The sequence below is a fragment of the Cheilinus undulatus genome, linkage group 10, assembly GCF_018320785.1.
Source record: "Cheilinus undulatus linkage group 10, ASM1832078v1, whole genome shotgun sequence".
Classification (NCBI taxonomy): Eukaryota; Metazoa; Chordata; class Actinopteri; order Labriformes; family Labridae; genus Cheilinus; species Cheilinus undulatus.
Window position 1 is genome coordinate 24,545,245 of NC_054874.1, and position 27,102 is coordinate 24,572,346.

Below are 27,102 nucleotides of genomic sequence, written 5' to 3' on the forward strand. Positions count from 1 at the left end.
CCTTAAAATAATCAAACATCTGGTAGTTTGGATCAGAACAGAAATTGATTAAAACATTTGAATGGCCCATGGGGACAAATACAGTTTTTTTTTTTTTTGTTGAATTGAGTGAAGCTGAATAGAACTGAATTGAATAAAAAACATCAAAACAGATTTTGATTATCTAAAAGATAGATACAGTGCCCATGAAAATGACTCACCCCATGGATGTTTAACTCTTTTATTGACTTTATAGATCAGTCATCATCAATATGATTTGACTGTTTGTTACAAAATAGTTTCAAGCCTTCCAGGGCCGCTTGCTGAGAAGCATCCCCAAAGCGTAACGCTGCCACCACCTTGCTTCATAATGGGGATGGTGTGTTTGTGGTGATATGTAGTTTTTGATGTCCACCAAACAGTGTGTCTTGTCTGATGGCCAAAAAGCACCATTTTGGAACTTTCTTCCACTTGGCCATGGGGTTTCCCACATGTCTTTTCTCCTCTCTCTTTGCCACTCTCCCATAAAGCTTTGACTGGTGTACCTGGACAACAGTTGTTATGCAGAGTCTCTCCCATCTCAGCTGCTGAAGCTTGTAACTCCTTCGGAGCAGTCATAGGTGTCTTGATGGCCTCTTTCGCTAGTCTCCTTGCACTGTCACTTAGATTTACACATGTGCCATATTCCTTCCATTTCTTGATGATGAATTTGACAGGATTTTTCAATAACCTTTTCTGAGTTACTTAGAGTGTTCTTTTTTGTCATGGTGTAATGGTAGCCAGGAGCACTGATTAACTTGTGACTGGACTTTAATGACACAGGTGTCTTTATATTACAATCACCTGAGGCACATTCGCTGCACTCAGGTGACTCCTATTTCACCAAATGTGAGACAACTAAGACCAGTTGGCTGGACCTCTTTTTTATTGACATTACTTTGTAGAAATCTATTTTCACTTTGACTACAGCATTTTACGTAATATGTGTGTGTACAAAAAAGTCAAATTATTTTGACCCTGATTGATTCATAAAAATCATTTGGAGGGTGAAACATCAAAAGGTGTGAATACTTTTTATAGCACTGTAAAAAGACATCCCACTCTCTATTTTTAGCTCTGTCTCATTTGAACAGTTCGCTTTACAAGAGGCTGCTGTCATTTAAGGACGCATCTCCTAAACCCTTAATGTAAAAGCAGTGGCACATCAAATGCACCCAGAGTAAAGTCACTTTATCAGTCGTTGGAGATCCAACCAATATTTCATGCAGTTACACATGCAGTAACAACCACTGAGGCATGGACAAAGACAATTATCAGTTCAAAGATGCCCATATAAGCACATTATATATTTTTATACAAAATAAGTACATCAGAATGGATGAGAACAATAGAACAGGGTGGTGTTTAAATCATGGATCTGAATTTGTTCACTTAACAGAAATGAGAAAAATAGAGGGTCTGAGGCAGCTTGATGGAATGATGTATTATCAATTTCTTCCCTCGCTGTATTCATTTATTCATGCAGACATGTCACAGTATGCACAGGCACACTCGAGAAATAAAATGTGATGGATTGGAGAATTTGTAATGAAAGAGGAAGGAGGGTTGATCTGAACAAATATATTCAGAAGCGACTGCTAATCATACGTACATGCAGAGTGGCAAAGCAGTGAGGAGAACAAGAGGAAGCCTGATTTTTAAACTTTCAGATGTTGTACCACAAAAGTAAAGGAAAAGTTATCCAAACTGCTTTTTCTTGAATGCACACAAACAGACACAGCAGCAGCAGAACTCAATCAGGGCGATTGTTTCGACTACCTCTTTCACGTACACCAAAAAGCCATAGTTTAAAAGCCATTTTTACCATCAACCTTGTGCGGAGTAGACCTCTTTCTTGTCAGGTCAGATCTAATAAAAGTAAACTGCAGTTTCTGGAACCAAGACACTAGCAGCAGATCCTTTAAGTCCAGTAAGATGTGAGGTGAGAATTGGTTTTCCAGCACATCCCACATTTGGACTGGGATCTGTGAGCCTTGGCTGCCCCTGACCCTGTCACTAGATTTCCTTCCTTGGAGCACTTATAAAAAGTACTGAACACTCCTGACCATGAACACCCCAGAAGGGCTGCAGTTCTGGAGATGTTCTGGCCCAGTTTTATATCCAGCTTTTGCTTTAAGTGGCTCACATCCAGACACTTGCCCATTCTTCCTGATTCCAACTTCAAGGACAAAATGCTCACTTATATATCCCAACCACTGAAGATGCTGAAAATCAAGACAATCTTGTCATTGCTGATTGTTTAGGTTTCACATCTACATTTCTGTTTTACTCCTAAATTGACATGTTAAATTATTTTTTTATCCTGCTGTTGTCTCTCCAGGCGACACAAAGATGCATTTTTTTAGCCTCACCTCAGGACGTTCCTCAGGACATAACACTCCAGCTGAGAAATAGACTTAATGACTACAGGATAAGAAAAACAAATCCTTGCTGACTAACTGTAAGCAAAACTGAAGTTATCGTTCAGCCTTTAGGCGTTTTTGCCCTCAAAATGCATCTGTATTGAATTTCACAGTACAACTCTCCAGATGGACAGAATCACTCTGTGGAAACAGTTTTAAAAGACTGGAGCCTTTAAACGACAGTAGTTATCTGTTTATAATGAGTAAGACTTCAGTTTTAATAATGTTTCCATCAACAAGAAGCTGATTTAAAATGGGGAAAAAACGGACTGATCATAATCACAGCTCAAAATGTCCAAGAGATCAACCAGTCTGTGGTCTTACAGGAGAGAATATAACCACCACGCATGGAAATATGAAACCACAGAATTATGTGAATACAGATTTTTTTCTTTTTTAAGACTAAAATGAAGGCAAAGATATTGGAAACTGTTAGTCTAGACGTCTGTGTGCCTCAAGGCTGTTGCTTTTGTTCCAGTTTGGAGGACAATTATTGTTGGAATTGAAGCTCAGATTGATGGTACTTTTCTTAGAGTCAAAGCTGATGCAAATAATGACCATGATAGTCAGGACTTGGCCAAGCATAGCTTTAATAGGAATTGCTTGCTCATCTCTTAAAGGCATAGCATCATTAAATGGCCATGTGGCTACTTTAGAATATCTTTGACATCGGACAATAACCTCTTATTTGAAACAAAATAAAACATGTCAGAAAGAGCCTGTGCTGACACCCTGAAATTCCACTGGGTCCCAAAGCTGTCAAAAGACCCCCAGTACATTATGAGTCTGGATGTAAGCAAACAGAGGAGATGCCGGACATTGCCAGGGGTAAATGAGTTGAAAATAAAGTCCCTTTAGAGTGATTAAAAAACAAATCAAAACAAAACAAAACGGTATTTTAGCATCTGTGTTATGATCCACCTGGCCAATTTTTCTGTCACTGAAGACATCTCTAAATATATATTTTAAGCTTCAAAATCATGAAAATCAGGCAGTAATATTTGTTCTGGGATGCTGTGGGCATCTCAGGTGAATGTGCTAAAGCCGTGCTAAGTCATAAGAAAGACAGCTTCCCTAAAATGTAAAATAAATGCTGCCACAAGAATTGAGGACTCCTCTGTCTGCTGGATGTTACAGCTGGACTCGCTTTTTGAGCCACAAGAGAAAAAAAAAAAAAATCACATTTATGTCATGATGGGCAGAATCTAGTGCTAAAAAGTCTCTGTTTCATTTTCCTCACCCTGTATTTAACACTTTAGGTATTCCTAATAAGTTATGTCTCTCTCCCACTTGTTCTTCAAAATAAAGTCTTTAATTGTGATTAGAAATGAAGGCTTTTATTGTGACAGACCTGGCAGGAATAGAACGCGTCTGTGGTGGGATACTTTACTGAATTTTAGTACTGACAAGAGCTGAGAGGAGGGATTTAAGTGTTTCTGCTTTAAGAGAGACAAAGCAGCAGCCAGCTTCCTTTCATCATCCAGGACTAAAGACTAAAGAAGTGAAATCTGGATTCAAACACATCTTTAGAGGGTAAGACATTTACCCCTGCTGCTTATGGTTTAAGTGAAAAATAGACAACCACTCCAGCAATTAGCCTTCCCCCTGACCTTCCAGTGCACTATGGCCAGAGCTCAGCTGCATTGCTCTGCACCACAGCAGAAGACAGAAGTCTGAAAGTGATAAATATATTCTGACAAAATGTTGACAGATGTGATAAATAGCACGAGGAATTGAGTTCACGTGTGACTACAATGTGTAGCCTGTAAGCTGATGTGATGTTATAATCATGCCAAAAGCTCCAATGTCCAGTTCTGCTGGTCCAAAACCTTGTAGCTCTATTTAAGATTGATTTCTGTAAAATGTTGACAATATAATATCACACACCAGGAACTTCCCCTACAAACAAGCATGATGCTTACTATGACAATGCAGGCTTATATTATTTAGATTTTTTTTTTAAACTTTATTTCCTGAAAAGTTGAGATTTGGGAGATAAGCGGTTATGATCAGACAACAATATAATAAATAATAGAGTTTTTTTTTTTTATACAAAATCATCTGCAAAATGCATTGTAACATTGTATGAGTGTGTAAAGGCACTGGTAGAGGTAGAGTCCAACACGCGGAGAGAAAATAAAATCATGCCTCAGGCTCTGAGAGGTTCTGCACACCCTCAGCACCTCTGCCTCCATCTGGCTGCAGGGAACATGTACTGGCATCCTCTCACCTCAGGGCCAGCTGTATCTTACCTGCAAGTTGCATCAATGAGAAGTAATCCAAAACTCAAAATAGACCATCACATGTTCCAGTGGATGCAAAAAAATTGTCATCAGTGGGTCTGTCATAATCTCAAAATTCCTCTCAAGTTTATTCCTGATATTTGAGGTCATGCAAATATTCAAAATCACTTTCAAATTCATAAAACATTTCAAAAAAGATCATATTTCAGGATGCACTCCAGTTTACTGTGTACTAAGGGGCACCATATTTGACAAAGCATAAACACAATACAGCTTTATATGTTTTGTTTTTTAATATGCTGATTGCATTTATGTTATTACAAATGGATAAATCTGCAGTGAGAATAACATTTATTCATTATGGATTTTTGTGACTCCACTCCCATCACCTCCAGCTAAGACTGCAGATAAAAAAAGGGGGTTTCTGGGGCCTGGCCAAACTGGGGGTCTATGGAGGTCAGCAAAATCAAGGTCCACTGTGAAGTTAAACTCTGAGAATCATTTTTAACCTGAATCATCTTATCAAAGCAATAAAACATTATTGTTTTTTATTATTTTTTTTTTCAGGAGCACGAATATAGCCTTCTTCAAAATGTAAAACTCTTTTTCTTAAAAGAAAATTAACTTTTTATTGGTACAGTTAACGATGTGGATGGTCACACTGAACTAAACCATTTGAAAAGTAATGTTAGACTTTAAAGCTAAGCCATGATGTGCACAAACATCAAAATACCATGAAATAAAACAGATTAAACTGAGACAACTTTAATGGAAAATAATAACATAACTGTGAAAAGAGGCAAAAAATAGGTAAAAAGCAGCAAAAAATAGTACAAACTGACAATAATGAATGGCAAGCATCAGCAAAAATGAGTGTAGAGCAACTAAAATGAGCAAAAAGTGGCAAAAATGTGATATAAGTGTCAAAAAGAAGAAGTGGCTAAAGTGGGTATAAGGTGGCAAAACTGTAGAAAAATGGGCCAAAAGTGGCAAAAAAGGATGTAAATTGGGAAAACTGGATTTAAAGTGGAAAACAGTGGTACAAATTGGCATGATGTGGCAGGAATGGGTTAAAAGTGGAAAAAAAATGTGAAAAACAGAGAAAATGGGTCAGAAATGAGGAAAAGGGGGTTATAAAGTTGCATGAATAAATCATTCTGACATCAGAACCCAGTAATAGCTGGACACACTTTTCAGATCTAAATGACGTAACTGCTAGCAAGGACACTAGCACTAGTTTTACACATCCAACACACAAGCATTGATCTCATCAGCAAATCACAACAGGCCCATTTTCTGGGTTTTTCAGGGGCCCAGCCACATCTGTAGGCAGCCCTGCCTCCAGCCCACCTCAGCTGTGAAACTGTCCAGCTTCTCAGAAGTTAACTTCTCATCACACCCTGCATTCACCAGTCTCTAGACTTATGAGGGGGATTGTATCAGTTTTTAGACCTCAGTTCCCTTTTGAATATATGAAGGTGTTGTGATTAAAACTTATCCTAACTTTAATTATTTTCTAAATTTGTAAACTAAAAACTGTTTCCTTATTTTAATGTTCAATGAGTAAAATGTGGACACGGCAATAAAAGCTGAACTCTAACAGAATCAGACCTCCCTTAAAATCTGGCTTTCTACATTCCTAAAAAATTCAAAGATGGCAATTTAAGGTTATGAGAGAAAACTTATGCATAATCTTCTCCCTTTCAGCTTTGCTAAGGGCTCATCATGACCTTGAAACCCAACCTTAATCCTCTGGGTCAGCCTAATGACCAAGAAAAAAGAGACGTAGCCAGAGAGGAAGAAAGAGGCGAGCGAGGACAGGAATAAAATATGGAAATGAGGTGAACTCCCTACTGAGTTTACATCCCTGTGTAGTCTCTTCAGTCATCCTTATTTCATTTGGTCATTATCTCCTTCCATGTCTCTCTCTGCCAGTAAAAAGGGAATATATGGGCATAAATATACATTTCAAAGATCTTTAATATTGGTTTTGAATGAAAGGAGACACTGGAGCATATATTCAAGGGGATGCAGGCAATCACTGCCCTGTAAAGAATGAATTATTTCATGAGCACAGAAGTCATGAATTAAAAATACGTATTTATAATCAAGTTTCTCTAAGTTGCTGACCATAAACACATTTCTAGTGCATCGCATGTTATTAACATCCTGCTGCATACAGCTTATTTTGATTGGATATAAAGTTGAAAACAAGAAGGGTACTTTCTCCCACAGGCTGAGATTCATTCTGTCATATTTCCACTCAAAGGAAGAGTTAATCCACAATTATTTTTCACTGGAAATTAAGCACATTGTCTGTTGAAGCACCATCTGTTTTGGAGTAAATCTGCCCAGATGGTGGCAGATAGAATCCACGGTTGTCCACTAGAGGACTAAAAAAGGATTGTTTGTGTACAGCTGGAAATGTCCTGTGGAGAGAGACTGAAGCAGTTTAGACTGTGCTGAGGACGGAGGCGGTCCAGGCTCTATGCACCTGGGATGTAGAGTAAAGATAGTCAACAGCCAGGCAGCAGGGTTTTAGCCTGAAGATGGGTCAGGCAGAGAGAGCTACAGGAGGTGAAATAGTGCTGTATTCTAAGAATGAACCTTATAGCTGCTTTTTCCTCAATTTCAGAAATATTCAGTTGTGATAGCTGCAATCGGTGTGAAATATAGAGCTTGGAGCTGAGTGGATGGTGTTAGGCAGCTGTGCACACAGGGGAACTTTTCATATCATGAACTGCATGCTATTTAACTGTTCCATATACTTTTGTTGAGGGCTACACATTAACATGTTCAATTATTCCATATTCCACAATTCTGATACAGAGAGAATATCTCAAAGATGTACATGAACCCGTCTTTTTATATGAAACACTGATTTAGTGACACTCAGCAGTGAGGTTGTAGAATACAAGCATCAGACCATCTCTGTGTGTTGTACACAGTGCATTTCCATGTGGTGGTGGCTAAACTTGACTTAACTCAGCTTTAGTAGCAGCACTTTGTTTTACATTATAGTATATGCTTCCTCACTGTAGGCAGGATCTATGTAGCACACCTGCACAAAACTGCTGTAATGTCCAACAAACCAGAAATGGAGGACACTGACATGATGGTGGAGCTCACTCTTGGCCTTCTTGGTTTTTGGTGCTTGAAAGATTGGGAGAGTATACAATGTACAAAGTCGATGACGACAGAGGTTTGATTCATCCCACTCATGACACTCTCTGTGACAATCCCCCCTGACCAGTCAGTGGTCAGAAATGGCTTGGCATTCCATTTTAGCATTGAAGATTATCGAAACACAAGTATTCTTTATAAGCTCCAATTTGGCTTCTAGAAAACTCATTCAACCTGTTTAGCACAATAAGGACTCACTTAGAGAACACCCACAACTTAGGACAGTGATGGATTTGCAATCAGTGTATTTCTGGACTTTTCAAAAGTATTTGACACTGTCAATCACTTAATTTTGCTCTCACTGATGTACAAATATGCTTTTCACATACTGTTCTTTCTTTATTAGGATCCCCTTTAGCACTAGCAAAAACATTGGCTATTCTTCCTGGGGTCCAAGTCAAACTGGAACTCCGTATGTTTTTTTTTTTTTTTTTTTCTTTTATGGTCATGAATCCAAGCTATATCATTCACTTTGGTATTCCTCAAGGATCTATATTAGGTTCTTTATTATTCTGCCTTTACATAAACGACATTGCTCCAGTATCAAAAGCAAATTTTCCATGCTTTTTGAAAAACACCAACATTCTAGTCACAAAAAAAATATTTAACATCTCTCCTTAGAGTCTTACTTCAAGGCTTTTCAAATTACTGTACTTGGTTTCAAACTAATAAGTTGTCATTAAATATCGAAAAGTCTCATTTAATTTTATTTGCCTGTAAAAAATAATTCCGACAATGAACAAATTAGACTTTATTTTAAAGTTTCATCTTGTATTTAGGTACTCAGATTGATGACAATCAGTCAGCTGGAGAGAACATGTTGGTTTTGTTCGCAATAGGGCTGCTTAATCTCTAGAAGTTTTAAGAAAAATAAGGAGGTTTGTTAACAACACTTGCCTCTTAATATTGTATTATAGTTTTATCTATCCATATTTATCATATTGTAATACTGATTTTGGTAAGCACAAGCCAAAACGTGTATTTTGGGTTTGGGTAGGGTTAGTTGTAAATGCAGAGGGCCTGAGCTAGTGGAAAGGCACTAATAGTGTGTCTTGTGGGTCTGCAGAATGTGCATTACACAGCAGGCTAACTCTTATTGATTGTTTAGGCAAGGCAGAAATAACCTTGCAAAGCAGATTGATACGACTGTTTGTTTTTCACTGGCGAATCCATCTTGTTAAGCTCCCATCTGAACAGTTTGGGCCAGGTTAGAAAGTGACAGGCCCAATCAGCGACGAGGGGCAGTGCTTTCAGGCGCAGCAGAGTCGTGACGTAAACAAGCAGCCACCAAGAGCTGGTGCAGTTATGGAGGAAGAGATTAGCGTGGATGCTGCTAAAGCGCCACTTTTATCAGAACTTGACAACATTTGCCCGTTAAAAGAAGAACAGCAGTAAGTTGTTTTCTTCTCAAAAATGACAAAAGTCGAGTACTTACATGTCCATAGTCGCCATGTTTTGTGTTATTCCTCAGTAGCTGTGCACGCGCAGCTCGATAGCAGCTATGTCACGTGTTTTGTTGCTCTTATTGGCCCGTAGAGATGTGACAGACAGAATGTTCATCCAATCACACTCCGAGTTTTTTTCAAAGCCTCTGCCTTTTCTCTAATGTTTCCTGTTGAAGCTTTCCCAGATGGATGTGTGAAACAAATCCATCTGGCGTGTCAGGTTAAGGCAGAAAGGCATTTCCATTCTTTTCTTCTGGTTAGAGACTCAACCTAAACCACAAGCAAGACCAGTCATCGAACCTGACTCAGCAGAAACGTGTATTTCACAGCAGGGCCGCTTTAGCTATTTTGGCACCCTGGGCAAGATTACAATTTAATGCCCCCCACCCCAAATTTTGTTGTCTTGTCTAAATAGTCATCATATCTCCGCTCCATTTTAAATGTAAGTCACACAAGTTTAAAATACTCACTTTTGTTGTAGTAAGTTTCTCCACATTAAAACTAAGATCTCCACAGCATATGTAAATCCAAGGAAAATCGTGATATTCCAATATACTGTAAATTTAGTTCACTGCAACATGCTGGGATATACGATATGATATGAGGGGGGATTTAAGGGAAGAAATTTAGGATATCCATATTCTATCTTGCTGTTATTTCATCCTCTCTAGGTCCTAATTTATATATTACATCACAGTTGTGCAAATTTGATGCACATCTATTATCATAAAAGGTTTAGGCTAATGATTTAAGTTTGAAAAAAACTGTTATATTTATTTTTTTATTACCATTGCGGTAATAGGCCTATTTGAAAATAAGTTTGTTCAGGAATCTCTCCCACCTTTGCCTCATATCATTAGATCTCTCCCTCTCCGTTTTTCTCCCATTATCATCTGATGGCACCAGTGAGTTTGCATGAAAGCATTGTTTGACCATATATGTTATGGCGCACCAGAAGTTAGCATACTTAACATCACAGGCCAGAGATTTTATAAAAACGTAATCCTTCTATTTGACACCTACCCTGCTGCAGTATTTAAAATAACTATTGGCCTTACAGTGATTGATAAAATGTGATTGTTACTAATCTATTTTGCCTTACTTCATAAAGGGACACCAGTATGAAATGCAGTCCCAGTTTAAATCTCCTCACAGGAGCCTTAACCTTAATTGTTAGCAGTACTTATGTTTTATGTATATCTCCTCACAGTGTAACCCCTCAGGCTGGGGACAAACTTTTAATTGGCATTACTTGAAACAGTTATGAAAATTTTAAATGCACATTTAATGAGCTCCAGAGCACCATGTGAGGTTAAGTCTGTCCATGTAAAGTCTGTGATAAAGTGGGAGCTTCCACATTTTAGAGGACAGGAGTGTGAAGGTTGGTCTCCCCTGAGACATTATAACTGTGTAAAGTCATGATCAGCAAAGATAGCCTAATTTGGGATGTGTGCAAGTCTATTTAAAAAATCCATCCAGGCCTGCCTAAATCCATAAAAACATAAAAGTAGCCAGTTTTGAAAAATACCACCTTTCACCTTATTTATTTAAAGTGATTCAAAAATTCAACCATTCATTTGTATCCACTCAGAAGGTCAGATAATTAGCTCCTGATTAGCTCAGCTCTGGCATGGTGATTGAGAAATTTTCTGATCGGAAAGGTGATACTTTGCTTTATTTAGTGTATTTATTTTCCATGTGAGCTGGAGTAATTTATTCATGCATGAAAATATTAAAACAGAATTACTCTAATGAAAGGCATTCATGAAAACAGCTGTGACCCTTCAGCAAAAGTGCAGGCTAAAAAAATAACTGCCTTGCAGCAGTATAAGTTACAAAGAGTGAAGATTTATTGGACTGATGTTGATTAAAACCAGCTCTCAAAGGCTTTCAGTGTTTAGAAACAGAAAAGAAAAGAAATGAGGTCATTAGAATATCAATTTTGAAAGTGTTTAAATCGTCAACATTGTTATTACAAAAAAATGGATCCAACTTAACTGGCGTTAAACAGGGCAGAAATAATAGCAGTGAAACATCATATTTAACTTTGCCTAGTTTAATTTATTCATATTCTACATAATAAATTTAAGTTTAATCCTTTTTCAGATACCAATTTAGGGTCAAATGTGTCAGATAAACAGCCTTAATAACCTGATACACAAGACAGACTGTTCCAGGTGTCCACTAAATGAGATATATTTCACGTTCATCTGGACAACAGTCTACAGAGTTTGGGAGGAATTAACCTTTCGAAAAAGGTCGACAAACTTTCTGTCTGAGCAACAAAATATAATATACAGTCATGGAAAAAATTATTAGACCACCCTTGTTTTGTTCAATTTCTTGTTCATTTTAATGCCTGGTACAACCTAAGGTACATTTGTTTGGACAAATATAATGATAACAACAAAAATAGCTCATAAGAGTTTAATTTAAGAGCTGATATCTAGCCATTTTCCATGGTTTTCTTGATAATAACCAAAATCGCTTAAGTTCTTACATCAATAGCTATGGCATTGTGCTGCCAAAAACAGTGCTTTTAGGCATTCCATGTTTTCTTTTCTGTCTGTTAGTCACATGATACACACAGGAGTTAGTACATGATTGCATAACCATTGTTTTTGATGACTGCAGCCATGTGTCTTGGCATGCTTTCCACCAGCTTCTGACGTTGTCCTGCTGTCACAGCAGCCCATTCCTGTTGCAAAAATTCAACCAAATTTGCTTTGTTTTTGGGCTTGTGGTTCTCCATTTTGAGTTTGATGATGTTCCACAGGTTTTCAATTGGATAGATCTGGTGTTTGAGCAGGCCAAGGCATGGTTCGAATGTTCTGGTTCTCCATCCAGGCTTTAACTGACCTTGCCATGTGGCAAGGGGCATTGTCTTGTTGGAAAATCCAGTCATTCGAGGCAGGAAAGAGTTTATCAGCTGATGGGAGAAGACTGTTTTCAAGAGTAGCCCTGTACGTGACCTGGTTCATTCGCCCTTCACACAATTGCATTTGCCCTGTTCCACCCATACTGAAACAACCCCAGATCATCACCGATCCACCCCCATGTTTTACTGTAGGGGCAAGACAGTCTGGTTTGTAGGCTTCTCCAGGCCTCCTCCTAACCAGTAAGTTAGCTGAAGTGGGCATCAACTAAAAATTGGATTCATCACTGAAGAGAACCTTAGCCTTAGCCCAATCATCAACAGTCCAATCCTTGTGATCCCTAGCAAAGAGTAACCGGGCCTTCTCTGCCTTTCGCTGATGAAGGGCTTCTTCCGTGCCCTGTGTGACTTCAGACCAGCTTCAAGAAGTCGGTTTCTAACTATCCTTGCTGAACAAGTCACATTTCTCGACAGTGCCCACTCATTTTTAAGGTCCCCGGAGGTCTGACAATGATTCCTGACACAGGAACGGATGAGTGCACGGTCCTCTCATGAGGTAGAAAGATGTTTCCTGCCTCGACCAGCTAGCAATTTGGTAGTACCATGTTCGGCTTGCTTTTTCTTGGTGTAATGAACAGCTGTCTTGGAGATCTTCATTTTTTTGGCTACCTGTCTCTCACTCATGCCAATTTCCAGCAGTGCCAAGATGGCTGCCTTTGTGGCTTCAGAAAATTATTTTGTTTTAGGCATTATGTTAGAGCTGACAACTTCTAAATGGGGGTGCGGCTTGAATGTGAGCTGTAAACCATTCTAGGCCTTTGCATGTGCAGTGCTGCTTATGACATGAAATGGCCTCTTATATACCCTGGAAATACAATTAAGCTTAAGCATGTCAAATAGGACATAAATTGTTATGGAATCAGCTGCATTTTTTGTCATGTTCATTGTATTTTTCAGGTAATATACCTTTAGTGGTATCAGCCATTAAAATGAACAAGAAATTGAAGAAAACAAGGGTGGTCTAATAATTTTTTCCATGACTGTAGTAGGCATGCGTCACCTTGTGGATTAATGGTGCACTCCAGTGGATCTAAGATCATGAGTTTCCATGTACCTGTCAGACAAGTCTTTCAGAACACCCACCTGAATTCAGAATTTCAACTAGGAAAAGAGGAACTTCAGTACTCTGAGCATCAACTTTTAGTAACTGGAAAAAGAAGTAGTCACAGCATCTTTTTTTATATTTCTGATTTTGAATGAATGTCATGCTTAAATAAAACAAAGCTCAAGTCCTCCAGAAGCATTTTTATAGTGTCTTTTGTATTTTCCAAGGGAGAAGGTACCTTTTTACATTTACTCACAATACCATAATTGACTCGTTTTCTGGGGGAACTTGCTCTTTTTTGAGTAAATTTTGAAATCAGTACTTTTAATTCTTCTTAACCCTCTGAGACTGAAATTGTTGTGTAAGACAAGAAGAAAAACTCAGGTTACAAAGTGTTCATTAACTTTTAAACTATCAATCGTAGTCATTTTTTTCTTTTCCTCTTGAAACCTTGTGTTTTCCAGTTCTAATGATGCAGCACACCTTCGTTGCCCTTGTGGAAGCTTCTCTAGTTATCCTGGACTGTGACTTTTTAGTCTGAAATTGGATTAAATCCATGCCAGTAACACTGATATTGAATGTCTTTTTATTCTTATTTTAATCAATTGTTTGATTGTTTCTGCCCCTTGCAGCTAATGCTAATGCTAATGCAGTTTAGTTTTTTTCTTTTGTCTGTTTCTGCCTAGTGTCATAGTTTTTTGTTTTTTGTTTTTGTTTTTTAACTCAAGTGACGTTACTGCAGCACACACATTCTTACAGCCCAGGTTGTCCTAAAAACAATAAGTTCAGGTGAGGCAAAATGGTTAAAAATGACTTGAAGGGTTAATTAAGATTAAAACAGAGTAAGTGCACTTTTACTTAAGTACAATATACTTGTACTTTCTTCCTCCTCACCCAAATTCCAAACTCCATTCTGAGTGAAATGGTCTTCAGTGTACAGTGATCCCAGCTGTTTTGTTTGTTTGTTTGTTTGTTTGTTTGTTTGTTTGTTTTTTGGTCCATTGTTCTGGTAGATTGCTGTTGTTTTTGATGTGAGACACATTTGCACCATGAGTGAAGTTATCCAGTGAGTTAGACAATTCTGCCTGTGACAGTAGGTGATCCTAAAGGACACATACACTCAAATAACTAATTTTCCAGTTTTATGTAATTCAATTACATAACAAATTTCCATCCAATTGAATTAAGTAATTCTAACATAAACAGTGTAAATACCTCTTATGTAATGAAATTGAATAAAACTAGTGTAGCTCATAGAATTTACCTAATTTACTTAAATTCGGTTTATGTAATTTCTTTAAATAAATTCTATGTGATTCAAATATGCTGATGTACCCAAAACCATGGGTGAGACTGTCAGTGCATCTGTTGGCACCGGCAGGCAATGTTTAAACATGACTTCCATATGTGTCTCCACCCCCACCAGAGAGGGAGTACTCGGCTGATCTGGAGCACTGTCTGGATCTAGTAATGTTTTTAAAGGACTCTTCACTATTAGGAGATAACACTAATGGTGGAAGTCTGTGTTTTCTGAGTGCTTTTCTGGTTTCATATTGAGGCAAGCAGTGATGAGGAAAGGCTCTCATACAAATTCAATGATTTTAACAAGCTCTCACACAGGAAGCATGGACAGTTATTATCTATTCTCAATCACAGACATACTCACATACAGACAGGGTGGTCTGCAACATTGACCCCCTCACTCATGGTGTCACACTTAAAAAAACACTTCTCACTAAAAACATCAACTAATAGACTAAAGATGCATAATAACAACTTTGCAATGAATTTGAACATTCCAAAAAATTATGCATGTTTAGTATATTAGTTGATGTTTTTAGTGAGAAGTGTTTTTTCAAGTGTGGTACCATGAGTGAGGGGGTCAATGTTGCAGACCACCCTGTCTGTATGTGAGTGTACCTCTGGTTGAGACTGAATAATAGCTGCTGATGCTGGAGCTTGTCAAAGTCATTCAACTTGTCTAGGAGCCATTCCTCATCACTGCACTTCACAACATGAAAGTGAAAAAGCACTCAGGAAAAAAAAGCCACTAGTAGCCTTACCTCCCAATAGTGAAGAGTCCTTAAAAACACTACTAGATCCAGATCTGCTGATTACTCCCTCCCTGGTGGGGTGAAGACACGGTGTGGCAAGGCATTGGCTTCGCCACATGTAGAAGTCATGATGGAAGCGTTGCCTGTCAGTGCTAACAGATGCACTGACAGTCTCACCCATGGTTTTTTGAAAAATTTGAAATAGCCCCTCCCCTGAAAGAACTAAACATATTTAGTTATTACAGCTTAACATGATCATTGCATTGCATCTTTCAGTTGAATAGTACAAACCACTGATCTGATTTAGTAATGTCAACGTTTAGTAATGATTACTAAAAAGTTCAAGTATCAAGTAAATGCTGGCTGGGAGAGACAAAAATTCCAAACAAGGAGTCAACATTCCTCCAAAGAAACAACGATTCTTATTCTTTGGTCTTACCTGCAGACCACAACACAACTTTACAGATGCATACTGCCACCTACTGACTGAACCGTTATGTAAACAAATTGCATTGGTTTTATGTAATTCATTTGAATTCACTCAAACTTAGAAAGAATCACATTGGTTTTATCAATTTAGAATAACTAAAGTTTAGAAATATGCTGAATTGAGTAAAATCAATTTAATTTGTTCAACTAATACCTATGACAGTCAAAAATCCTTTTTTTGAGTGTAGAGCATATTCTTCATCAGTGCATTGCCTTGCTATCAGGTAGACTCTCTGCTTTTGCCAAAGGAGACCAACTTTGCAACAGATGTTGAAGTGTTGCTGTAGCTCTGTCATATTGTAAAATATTTAACACTTTCAAAAGTGTGGTTGAACTATATATTGTGTAGACCAAGTGAGATAAATGAGCACTTTTGAAGTGTTACATTTATCTCTGTATGATTTTAATTAGTATTGTTAATTTTGCTGTGTATCTTACATTATCACAGAGTTGTGACTTGAACAACCTTGTTTGAGATCTATTCTCTTGTTGTTATGGCCAATAAGGAAATGTCATATTTTACTGCACAAATCTTCAATAGCCCCTCAGTACTTAAAGTAAACTTTAAATTCAATATTTTTACCTGAGTAGATTTTTAGAGTAGAAGTAATTTTACTTGTACTTAAGTCAATTTTAACCAGAATAACTTAACTTTTACTTGAGTACAATAGTCGTGTACTTTTCCCCTCTCTGGTGTTTTCTGTGTGGTCAGAGTTACGGAAGTAGAGAAATCTAAAGATGCCAGAGTTCATTCTGTGTAAAGAATCAGCCCTATAAATACCAACATTCCAGCTGACAGGAGCAGCTTAACCTTAAAGGTTTTGAGGGCTGTTGCCCTGATTTGATTCATGTCAATCTCAATGCACACCTATTCATAAACAGGGCAAATAGTCCATCCTCTTTGTGCTCTGTGCCCTGAGGATTGGGCCCTGTCTATAGACAGTGTGCTTTACACTGTTGAATTTGGGCCCTTCATCTTCAAGCTTTTGATGCTGCTGATTCTATTGTATGTTAGAGCCACCATCAGATGACAGACTGCAGCAGTCCTTCTGTCTCCTATGCCAGCTGCTAACAGCATTTACAGACAGCTTGCTGGCTGAGTGTCTGATGGGCAGAGGCACATTTCTGATCTGGAGCCAATCAAATCAAACCCAAATAGTGGCTTGGAATCAAACAGGCCTCTAATTGGCTGTCTGTTCTGGTGCTCTGCACAAAGTGAAATCATTGAACTTTCTGCAAATTGATGTTCCTTTTTTCTTGTTCTCCTGAATGAATAACGAGCATAGACATTTCACTTTGACTGTGAAGTTCTAATTTGAGTCTCGAGTTTCATTCTCAGAGAAAAGTTACAGGACATTTTCTACAAAGACTGAACAGTCTGCAGATGACCTGTGTCAAACTCAAGAAAAAAATAATATTAAGTAACAATAACTCTTAATTAAAAAATAACTTTCGGTTTCCAGGTCTCCCTTAATGCGTTTTAATCCTGGACAAGCCCCATCTATGTTATGACCAGCACTTAATGGGCAAAAGGAGGTAACATATAACTAGACGTAACTGGCATATTAAAGTTATTTATTAACAAAGAAAGATTTTTCAAATAATAACTAAAGGGAGGGAAAATATAGAATCAAATAAGTGCTGTTTAAGTCAAGTTTAAAGAGAACAAAAAAAGAGTCTAACCTGGGGTTTTTAGCAGTTAAATATCCAGATCAAAAAAGGACAAACACACCATACTATTCAAACTAACCAAATAAAAAAAACACATATTTTCCCAAAAAATGTAGGATCCAGGAATTTTTATTTTAATCTATTTTATTTTGATTACAGTCTTTTCCATTAGAGTTGCTGTGATGCTGTGTCAAGTTATTGCCACTGTAGATTAAAAATTTCCTGCTCTTTCAAAACATAAGATGACTTTTATTTTGAAAGAGTATTAGACTCCTTACAGGAAATGCTTGAGTTTAGTATTCACACTTAAAAGCTCATCAAAAAGCCTCCAGGCTGCAGACAAAGCAATGAAGATTTTGATTTTTTTTTTTTTTTTCTTTTTTGACAGCGGATCGGTTTGAAATGTGTCAGAGGGAAGTTTCAACCAGTTTCTAGTGTAGCAAGAAGAAGCTCTTTTTTCAAAATAACTGGGGACATTTCCCTGGACGGCACAAGCCAGGGACAGGTATCTTAAATCGGGTACTGGGACTTCTGGTCACCCTACATCACAGAAATAATGCTTTCAGATGTTGGTAGTATTACCCTAAAACAGTACCCACTAAAATAAGGGTGTTACAGCATCAACAGTTTTTGCTTGGGGAAACAAAAACAAACACTTTCATTCAGCTGAAAACCTCACAGCCTATTGAGTAAAGCATGATAAAGTATCATGAGGCAGGTGAAAGGTCAAGTATTGAATTTGCTGGCAGGTGAGCCAAACAGTTTAAAGTGATCAGCTTATATGCATTCATGTTTATGGGTACCTCCTTCAACCTTTTAATCCTGTTGCCAGTCTGACTGTGTGAGAGAGAGAGCGAGCCAACATGCAATGCAAAGAATCACACAAGCATTAAAGAAAGAGGTTAGTTAAAAATAAACTGCAGCAGAGTCATCATGACTGGTCCTGAGCATCTGTTTCATCATTACCTTGATATTCTAAACAGGTTAATGTTTTCGTTTGGAGTTTAGCCTCATTTGCAGTCATTAGTTTAGTATGAATTAAACATCTGCGTGTGTCTACCGCTTATTCTTGTAAATGAGAAGGTTGCATTAGCATAGCAGATGGCTTCTTACTTTGGGTGAGAATACACTTAAGGAGCAATGATCTTTAGCTCCCTCTCCATCTTTTTAATGCTCTATCTCTCATTCTCTTCTCTCTTCCTTTCTCATCCAGCCTGCATCAGTCTTTTACTGTTTAAAACATTCACACAGCGAATGAATTTCTGCAGTCTTTTTTTAACACTTCTTGACAAATGTTTTCCTTATCCTGCAGGAGGACGGTGTTTTTTTTAAGGTTGTTTTACAGTCAAAGAGTTCCTCTGTTTGTGTGGTTGGCTGAATAAAATAGTGTCATGAAATTCTTCCCACCAAATGTCTGTGCCTGATGGTTTGGATGCCTCAGACATTTGGGCTCTACTCTCTCTGAACATCCAAAGTGGCTCAAATGTGTTTTTTAGTGTCTCTTAATCCATTTTGTGTTTTTTAGTGTCTCTAAATCCATTTTTTATCAGCTCTGGGATTTTGGGATTCTGCAATTAACTTGTTTCTAATGCTTTTTTTTAAATCTTGTAATATTTCTTGCAAGTCCATAAATTATATTAGTGTTATTTTAGCTTCTTTTTGTTTTTTGTATTTGTGCTAATGTGTGGACATTAAATCTAGGAATAACCACAAACAGGCCAGTAAAGCACCTGAGAAAGCTGTGTGTTTTGAGTGTATGTGTAAAACACTATGGGGCAGGTTTTATGGATTTTGACCATTTCAATTAAAATCTTATCTTGCCAGACAGACCTGCATGTTCTGCTGATGGCTACTATAATGCTCTATTTATGTCATACCAGGAGAGGAAGAACAGAATGGTATTCTGTACTGATGGGAATCAGCTCTATTAAGTGATTCTGGATTGTTTGGCTCAAAGGCCAGCACTCGTGACTCCCCAGTGGCTCTTCATGTGGTACCATTTTGTCTTTTCTTAAATCAGCGGCATTAAGCAATGTTAAGCTATCAGCCAAAATAGGCAACACACATATAAACTGTATGTGCAGGTTTATTTCACTCATATAGTCAGTATTTTTTGTGGGCCTAGTCCAAGGGGCATTTTTGTCATATCACTGGCGTCAAGCCAAAACCTTGTATCTCCATTTTTAACTTTTTTTTAATCATAAATCAGTGCTAATGGCCACCCTTTACATCTTTCACTGGGTTTAAACAATAAAAGCAATAAAATGTGTCAATAGATGCTAACTAAGGCTGCTCCGATTCCAATATCAGTATCTGAAATATGTCCAATACTGCTTAAATGCAGGTATTGGTATCAGCAACACAAATTTATTCACCAATCTGATACCATTTGGTTTAGCTTTAGAGTTTGCTTAGTTTAGCCATGCTAAATGTTAGCGCTAAACCAAAAATGAATTCTTCCTTGCTGCTTGAAAGCACTGCATGCATGGGCTACCATTTTTAGAGCAGTGAAGAACCAAAGGACCCACTGCAGCAGGAAAGAATGATGGCTGCATGATGGTTTTTCTCTGAATGTTATCCTTAAAATGCCTTTCAGACACAAAGTGAAGTGACACAGTTTATCAAAAGTTAAATAACTTTTGAACCATAAATTGTTGCTTCTTTCTTGTTTTTCCGCTTGAAGCTAGCTGTTGTGCTTTCCCATTCATGCTACTGATGCCTTTGAATCCCTTGGGCAGCATTTTAAGCGATGCTGGAATCATGTGACTTTTGGGGACTTTCATGATTAAATCCACATCAGTAAACCTGATACTGAACATCTTTTTTTTAATCAATTTTAATCGAATTACAATAATTTATTATTGCTAACTCGAATGCTAATCACCAAATTGTTTTCCCTTGTGAGGGTCTGTTTTTTTAATTCCCTGAAAGGTGGTGATTTTGGGGATACCTGCCCATCATTAGCAATATTCAGATCAGAAGAGTTACACAGCTGCACAGAAAGTGTACATTTTGGACTTTGTGGTATATAATGGAAATGATCACACAGAAATACAGTTCAAACATTTCTTCCCTCTGTGAGACCCCCCAAAACAGATCAGGTCAGGTATGGGAGCATCTGGCACTTTGCCACACCAACCTTAGCACTGTACACCTCTGGCCTCCTGATGGCCATCATCCAGGCCTGTGCCTCTCCTGCTGTCTTCCCTGCTGACCCCTCCACAACACACACAGCGGCCCCGACGTCTGGGGCTGGATCAGGCAAGGGAAAGCGTGCCAGGTGCCTGTAGAAGTACATCTACCACTCCTGTATCCAGCAGCTGACCCTACCCATTACTACCCTTTTTAGCATGTCAGCATTATACACACTATCTCACCGATGATACTCAAAAATGCATCTAGCCGGTGCCTCTAGCCATCAGTCAGCATCCAGGCCTCATAAGAGTATAGGATGACCAGGAGGACCAATGACTAAAAGACTGATTGAGCGCCACATTGCCATGTGGTGAACCCATTGCCCCATGCTTGAGTCCAAGTCTGTGGTTGATCACAGTTAGTAAAGATCGATGGATTATTCTGCCAAGATGCAGCTGCAGGTCAACTGCTCCATAACTTCCAGGCTCTTACCATTTACACCATTTGCATTCAGCCTCCTCACTCAGCAAGTCAAGAACCCCCACAAGGACATCTATAGTCTCCACAAGGATCACAGCCTCATCAGCAGAGTCCAGATCAGTGATCTGGATATCACCAAATGACTGCCCCTGTAGGTACTGAAGAGCATAGACACACCCCTGCCTCACCCAAGAATCAACCAGGAAGAAGTCAGACATGGAGCCACCACACTTTACAGCCCTTTCTGAAGCAGATTGTAGGGCAGACATCAACTGGACAAGCAAATGTGGGAACCTGCAGAGCTCCAGAATCCTCCAGAGGGCATCCCTGTTCAGAGTCCAAAGCCTTCTGAAAGTCAACATAAGCTGCAAGCGCCCCTCTGTCACACTCTTGAAAACAATGAGTGAGGACCCAAAGAGCCAGGATGTGGTATACTGTAGACTTCTTGAACAGTTCATTTATGCCTACATAGACAACAACTGTATTTGCTTTCACACAAAGTCGGTTTAATCGTCTTATTGGCACATTGTCAGATCATACCTGGTGCTTCCACCGTCTCATAGCTACATGAAAGTGAAATTATCATCAGTCTATAGTTTCCAATAAATCAAGATTTTGAATAGGGAGAGGCGAATGTCAACGACTTTACTCACAAATGACCCGCACAACCAGTTAAGTAAATGTCTTGCAGGAGTGAACACATACACGTGGTGGCACTCATGCATAAATATGAACAGCACAGCCTGCCAAATAAGCAAATATCACAAACATGCACAAACACACCCACACACACCAACACACATTACCTCAGAAATGCCAGATGAGTAAATATCAGCTGTGAAAAGCCACCAGGCTACAACAGGGAACTCCACAGGCTGCAAATAGACCCCTGTAGTGCACCAAGGTACCACAATTATCCCTTTGTGTGCATGAATTAAAGGATGAGTAAAAACAGTACACACATCATAAAACACCAATACAGTGAGATAATCAGAGTTTTTTAAACTGCCTGTTATTGGACTAAGCAAAAGCAAAGATGTTTAAACCGATAGCCCTTTGGACTATTTACTGATGTGTTTTTGATTAGGATAGTCCAAAGGGCTATCATGTGGCAGTGGGTAAACAGCATGAAATTGGTTAGCTGAATGCGATGACTCTAGCAGTGCCAGCACTGCAGGTTAATGTCCACATTCCTGTGCTGAATATCATCACTAAATGATTTGGTTATATGTGAGTATAAACTGTCACAGCCTACATAGGACTTCATCCCAGTTTTCGCGATCAAAGGGGTTCAAATCACACTGATCCTACAATGTGCTATTGGCACCATCAGCTATTCAGATTAAACAACATTAAGCATGGCGGTAGCCATTAGAGCGACAGTGGCCACCAGTGGTGGAAAACTGCTTTACACGTTAGATGGAGCATTTGGCTGAGTCTAAGGGCCTGAACTGACAGGAAATCTTATACTATATTGGCGGCATGTCTGTTTGTCTTTCTTTATTTGCACACCACACTGTTGCACCAATTGTCCTTGATACCTCTCAGAAGACTCCTTGGGTGTACTGGTCTAAAGCTTGTGCCATGAAAGAAATCATATGTACATATTTCTATAAATTCTGCAATTGTTGCACCTTTCACTTCAATTTGCCTCCCTCCCCATCCATCGTCTCCCTTTCCGTCACCTCCTCTGTATAACACACTCACTCTGCCACAATCCATGTTGAAGTTAAGATGGCCTTTGCTCTCAATACTCAATACTCAGCTCATGACTGGGCTTTCTTTATAACTGAGAGAGAGATTGACAGAACTGGAAAACACCTGTCCTTTGTTGAAACATGCTCACAACATTTTTGGCATGTCTGGATGTGATTATGCATCTACTCCATGATTACTCCTTGTTAAAGAACGCTCTCTTCAGAGCACTTCTCCATTCTTATTTTAAACAAGATAACACAGATGTGTCACATTGGTCTTAGAAATCAGTTTATTTGCTGTGCTGTGTAAACATGTTTGAGTTTTTGTCTCTCTGAGCAACCAAACGATGTGATGCTTTGTAAATAAGTCAAAAGCACAGCTTTAATGCTTTACTTATTATGGTGTAGGCCAATCACTATAAATATGCACCAGCATAGGAGACGCTGAGCCATTATGCAGTTATTTGGGGAAAAAAACCTCCTTTTCATGCAAGCTGGCCTTATTACGTTAAGCATCTAATGACGGGGTTACATAAATCTTGTTTTGGAGGTTTTTCCAGCTCTTCCTGCAATAACATCTCCAACATATTTTAGCCAATATTTCTGCAGAGAGAGCAGCAGATGTGCAGAATCCAAACAGCCAGTCTAACCCTGGAGAGCCTGACATGCTGTACGCTCCACAAGGAGACCAACCCCCCACTCGAGTGTGTCACCTAATTGAACTTTACTGCATGAGAGGCATGAAGATGGATCTCATTAAAGCAGCAGGCATGAAGGATACATCTCTCTCATATCTGTGTTTTAATTGCCAGCTCTCCTTCATAATCAGATTAGCTGGAGAGTGCAATGAAGAGCCAGATAAGACAAAAGAATAATTGAATTAGAGGCAAGGCAAGTGGGCGAGAGAGGGAGAGGAGGCTGTTTGTAAGACAAAGACACAATATTTTACCGGCTGGTTGTGAGGGAGAAATCAAGACTATTTGGAATTTAGAGGAAAAAATCACACAAGTGGATTGGAGATGTTCACTTATTGTGTCTTCTCTGATTATCAACGTTTTTGAGCCAACTCATCACCATTCAGGGTCTGCTTGTTGGAGGGTGGCTAACATTATACTGTCTACCACAGGGTTATTGTGATGGCAGCAGCTCTTCCTCCCTCTTTTGGGATTATAGAGGTTATCAAACCCACAGATCATGTCGATAAAAGAATCAAGATTTATGTTATGATCTGATCAGTGAGCTAAATAAAAGCTGCTCAGTATTATGACTGAGGCTGATGCAGGCTGAGTGTTCATGCAGGCTGCAGGCAGGATTAAAAGTGTGTATGAAAGCCTGTTAGATTACTACTGCTGGCATGCCATCCTCTTATTATTACTGTTCATTTCCTCACAGATATAAAAGTGTAGCTTTAATATAGTCTAGACTCAGTTTGAATTGTGACATCAATGACAAAAATAGATCGTTATATAAAAACATTTATTAGCTATACCCTTTAAACATCTCATTAACTCGAATATCCAATCTGTCACAACAGAACCAGAAAATAGGAGCCAAAAGCATCACAGAGTCTCTCAGAAAGGGAATCAAAGTCCTTTTAATGAGCAGAAGGTCAGTGCACAGAAGTCAATCCAAAATCAAGCAGAGGTATCCAAATCGTAAGGCTAAAGGCGAGGTCTAAATACAAAAACTGGTCAAAACTACTGGGAAATACAAAGGAACACACAATCAGCCATTCACATGGCAGCAGCTGTAAATATAGTCCAGACAATCTGCTAAATCTCAAACACAGAATCATAATGTGGGATAAAAGGGGATTTAAGTGACTTTAAACATGCCATTGTTGTTGATGCCAGACAGGCTGCTCTGTGTAATTCACAAACTGCTGTAGCAGAAAGCTAGAGACAAAGTGTAGATTAACCTCCTAAGACCCTGCATGATCTTATGAGGACATTATTTGTTTTGGCTTTCCTACAACATCTTAATCATTTCTGCTGTTTGAATCTAGTTTAGTTTATTAAGATCCCCATTAGCTGAGATAATTGTCCAGATTGTCCACTGAAGTAAAGTATTTGTACCCTTATTTTTGGAAATTTCATTTATTTATGGGTAATGTGCTATTGTGTGTGATGTGAGAATTTTACAGTAATTTCAGGTAAATTTGGGGGGAATTTTATTGGAAATTGGGGCTGTGGGAAATGTTAACTTTTTTTTTTTTGGATATTTGTTTGAATGTTTTGGGGGATTTTTAAAAAACATTTTATTACATTTATTTGGGGGGGGGGGTACTTGAATAAAAAAAAATAAATCTTTTTTCTAGTGGAATGCCTTTTGGGGAATATTTTGGGGTAATTGTTATTGGATACTGTAGAAATATGTATCACAGAAAATTGGGGTATTTTCTTTAAAACTTTAAGGAATTTCTGAGGATTTCAAAAGGGAAAATTTCCAAGAGTGTTGTGTATTTTGCAGAAACAGGACCCTCAGGAAATTTTCTGACATCAACTAAAAAATACATTCCAAACAAAAGCTCAGGTCTCAGAAGGTTATTGCACCCTTTTCTTTGGACCGTACATATAAACTAAATGATTTATCTAAAATAAAAGCCCTGATATCCACTGAGTAACATGTAATCATGAGCTGAATTTGGACAGCAAGATGCAATGAATGCATTTTTAGACTCATATGAGTTCATAAATGGCATGATAGGAATGACATGAATAGAAGACAACGTCCCCTTACAAATTAAATCATTATTTGAAGTGTTTTGCACTTGAACCATGTTTCTTGAAACTCTGGAAAAGACTTATTCTGCACTCATGAATCAACAATAATACTTGGAGCATCATGTCTTTCAATCTGAAAAAAATCCAAATGAGCTAAAAGCATTTATTAATTTTCATTTTAAAGCAAAAGTAATTTATAAAAAGATCTCTCTGGTTTTAGACCTTCTACCTCCAGAAACATCTTTAGATGGTAATTGCTCCACTTAATTCAGCAGCCAGCTGCCCACTTTGTCTGCTGGGCATTTATTACAGGTCAGGCAGTCCATTCTGTCACTTGGAAGAGTTTTTATGCCTTTCTTAAAATAAGATGATCCTGCTCTCCTCTCAGCCAACTATCCCACCATGCAAACTAAAGCTGACAGGCTCATCAGCTTTGCCACACATTTTGTTCTCAGTACCAAATCTCCAAAAACATCAGTGATGTGTTTTAACATAACCCCACAGGAAGAAAACTTGTTAATGAGGCACATATTGACTTGTGTCACAGTCCGATTCAGTTATGATTATGAGGCCAAACATCCATGCATATGACTACTTTTTCTAGCAGGGATAGCAGGGTCATTGAGGGTGGAGACTCCCTAAAGATGGAGTCCTCCATGCAAAAGGAAACCTAGAAGGCCTGAAACCACCAGGCATACCACTGCAACACAGGAGGTTCAAAAGATGAAGCATCACATTACGTCAAGGGCAGAGTGCAATGAAGGGAGCCTACTGAGGCCTCCTGTCTTATAATGGAGGAAGATGAAGAGGGTAGGGCGGTGCGAAGGTTGTCAGAGTTGTTTGCCAGAAAACCCCAACATAAAGCTTAACGATGCCAAAGGTCTACATAATTACATCTATCATTTTCAGCTTGGTTAATGTCTATCCATACATTAACAACAGACTTTTTAATGAATCACTGCAGAGCCCAGCTACCTTATTTGCACATAAATGCAGACAGCAGGTGATGGGCATTCCTAAAACATAGCATAAAGTGAAACAAAAAGTATGGAAGGCAAGACAAAGGTCAAACTCAGCTCAGTGTGCTTAACCTATAGCACACATCTCCACCTGCTGAGCCACAGGGAAGGCCCCATCATTGTCAAGCCCTACTTCAAAGAGAGTAGTCAGCAAGACACAGTGGCTGCCCCTGGGCAACCCCTGGCATAGAAAATCAAACGCACCCCAGCAATGTGAGTTATCTCACGGCTAATGTCTAATATCTAATGGCCTTAATCAAAAGCCCCTGCCACGCTGCTCTCAGAGCTGCATTGATAAATCACAGCGTTAATGAAAAATGGGCTGTATCACAGCACAGTGCTGGTAGGCTGCCGCACAGCACCATTTGTTAAAGCAGCTTCCTGTGGTTTTGGTGCCGCTTTAGTTTCTCCTCCTCTCTCTTTTCCTTTCCTCATATGAGCGTCCCCATCTCATTTGATTTAACCTTTCTTTGTCATCTCTTTTAACTTGTCGTTATTTTGTTTGGCCTCTCATTTATTCACCAGCTTCCTGTGGCATCCGT